General features: G+C 39.7%; 1 pseudogene; it reads left to right on the top strand.

The window, feature by feature from the left end:
- Positions 1–957: 957 nt before the first annotated feature.
- On the top strand, positions 958–1,075 carry LOC134943621 (5S ribosomal RNA; annotated as a pseudogene).
- Positions 1,076–2,897: the final 1,822 nt, after the last annotated feature.

Below are 2,897 nucleotides of genomic sequence, written 5' to 3'. Positions count from 1 at the left end.
ACCAGGGTTTAACTGTGCTGTGGCAACTGACACTAGATCACCAGGGTTTAATCCGAGTTTATCTTTTTTCAAGTATTGGCCGCATACCTTGTGGCTGCGGTAACTGACACTAGACCACCAGGGTTTTACTGTGTTGTGGTAACTGACACTAGACCACCAGGGTTTTACTTGTGTTTATCTTTTGTTAAGTATTGACCGCATACCCTGTGTCAGTGGTAACAGACACTAGACCACCAGGGTTTCTCAGCGTTTTCCTCTCTCTTAGAACATTGTTAATTTCTACAGCAACTATACTATACCTGCAGAAATAACCTGTACAGCATTGTCCTAACAGGACTACAAATTATTTTTACTGTACTATTTCCCCGCTCATGCCCTAATGTTCAATTACTAGATTAAGGTATTTAACCTTGATATCGTTATATAAGTGTGTGTATGGTAGCATTTGATTTCAATGTTATTTCTATTTTTCTTTATTTACATTTTTTTTGTCTTCTCTAAAAGGATACTATAAGACTTTATGTATTATATGCGAGCCAGCCTTGAGCTCCAAACTAACATAGATCTTTCATCAATCTGGCTTCCTTTCAGGGAACGAGCAATTAGAGTTTCAATTGTCATTTAACCATCTATGAGCCAGCCTTGAGCTCTTAATTTATCTATCAATTGGTGTCTCTTTATCTAAGGAGTAGATTTGTATATGCAGTACACAATCTTTCCATTATTCTCCTGTGAGCATATTATCTGTAATATTCTACATTCATTGCTAACATATTTATTATAGTGTCTCACTAAAAAGATTTAAATATTTTCACATTTCTTCAGACACCCTTAATTATTCTGACACACCCTTATCTGGAAATACCATTTCAGACTATGTATAGCCTTGATTGAATGCGAAGTACAGAAAGCAGAGAGTGTGTGTCTCTCCATTTCATTCATATTTCCTTTACATCGGCCCACGGCCATACTACCCTGAATACGCCCGATCCTGTCCGATCTCGGAAGCTAAGCAGGCATGTCCTGGTCAGTATTAGGAAGGGAAACCTCCAGAGAATACCAGGTGCAGTGGGCCTGTTTTCTAAAGGAAAACCTTCAACACATCCAGTTGATCTTTCCTCTATCTTCTTTGATACCTAAATCTTTAGACTAACATTGTTACTACATTACGCTACCAGTCAAACCTACATTCCAAGGCATGTACAGTGACTCTTCTGGATACCTTGATTTCAATAGAACCATATGGCATCCACTAATATTTTTTCTGATATTTTCACCTTTTTCAATTATTTATTTCATCATTTTCTTTTCATATATATCATATCCATTATTACAAATGAGTGCTCCCAAACAAGGGTTTTTTGTCTTTTCTCTCCTCTCCAATTGTAGTCTAATCTACAAAATTCCTGGGAGCACCACCAATCATTAACAGTTTAAGATTTACTTGTTAACTGCATGTATATTGGTATTTCATCTTTGATGTCATTTCTATACCTCGTTTAGATTGTCAGACTAGTGCGGTTCCACACTAAATACAAACATGCTCATGTTGCAGGTGCATTGAGGTAAAAGTTGCGTGTGTCTTTTATTGTGAGCTGAGATGGGAAAATAACAAAATCACGAGTTTACACACAAGCTACAATGCAACACAATACACCATTGGCAAACATAGACGCAAGTAAAAACGCTAGTTAGTAAATGTGCGCTTTTTGTTCTGGTGATAAGGGGCGATTTAATGCAATTTGTTAAATCACCCAAAATCAATTCTTAGTAAATTGCCACCCAGGTGGTATTATGAAGGCTGTGGTGCATTTTTTCTCTTGTTGGTAATGGGAGGGTATCAAAATAAGATTCCAATAATGTGAAGAAGCATTCCACCTGTTTCTCTTTGTTCAAGAGTGTTTCCACACAATCCATTCTGAATAAACAGTGGAGATAGACAATAATAGAGGTATATGATGAGGTGTACTATCAATCAACGCCTGTTTTAGTAGATAGTAACATCTTTTTGCTCTATAGGGTCATACATTGTTTTTGGTCATGTGCAGCAATTGGACAAAACCATGTGTACTGCAGGTGGGGAAGATGTAACATGTGCAATTCCAGCCCTCACGGCAGTGGGGCAGCATCACTGGACTGATAGGGCAGAGGGGCAGCACCCCATAAAGGACAGCACCCCTGGAATGATGTGGCAAAGAAAAAGCGTGCAAGGTTGAATTGTCCTTGGGAATGTTGTATAAACAGGACATACACACTTTAACAAACCAATCATTTCAGAGACAGGGTCTGCCACACGACTGTGGCTGAAATGATTGCTTTGTTAGGGCCCCCCCAAAATAAGAAGCAATTAATCTCTCCTGGCACAAACTGGCTCTACAGTGGTAAGATGTCGTCCTTATCCTTAGAAATTCCCCCCCCCCCCCCCTTCCTTCAGTGTTCACATCCTTATCCTCACAGAGAAGTAATATTCAAACAAACCACATCATTTAGGTGTCAGTGGACTGCTTACACTATTACCTGAAGTTTCTGAACCTGACAATGACTGATGATGAATGCGCTGCAGGTGATGTATAATGGAGGATGTTCCTAGGTGGTTAACGTCCTTACCCCTACTTATTATGGATTGACAAAGGCAACAGATGGCTTGACACCTGTTGTCCGGATTTGTGGAGAAATAATTCCACACCGAAAAGGTGGCTTTTTGGTATTTTGCCCAGGCATGACAACGGGCTTTTTCATCCCATGGCCAACAACTGTCTCCACTGGTGCCTTCTTCAAACAAATCACATCACCATCAGATTCCTCATCGTCAACATCCTCCTCAGCGCCAGCTACACCAATATCCTCCTCTACAGTGGACTTCTACAGTGACATCCTCAATCTCAATATCAACAACT

This window comes from Pseudophryne corroboree, chromosome 1 (assembly GCF_028390025.1).
Source record: "Pseudophryne corroboree isolate aPseCor3 chromosome 1, aPseCor3.hap2, whole genome shotgun sequence".
NCBI classification, from domain to species: Eukaryota; Metazoa; Chordata; class Amphibia; order Anura; family Myobatrachidae; genus Pseudophryne; species Pseudophryne corroboree.
Note: the sequence above shows the minus strand (reverse complement) of the source record. Positions and strands in the feature narration are given on the sequence as shown.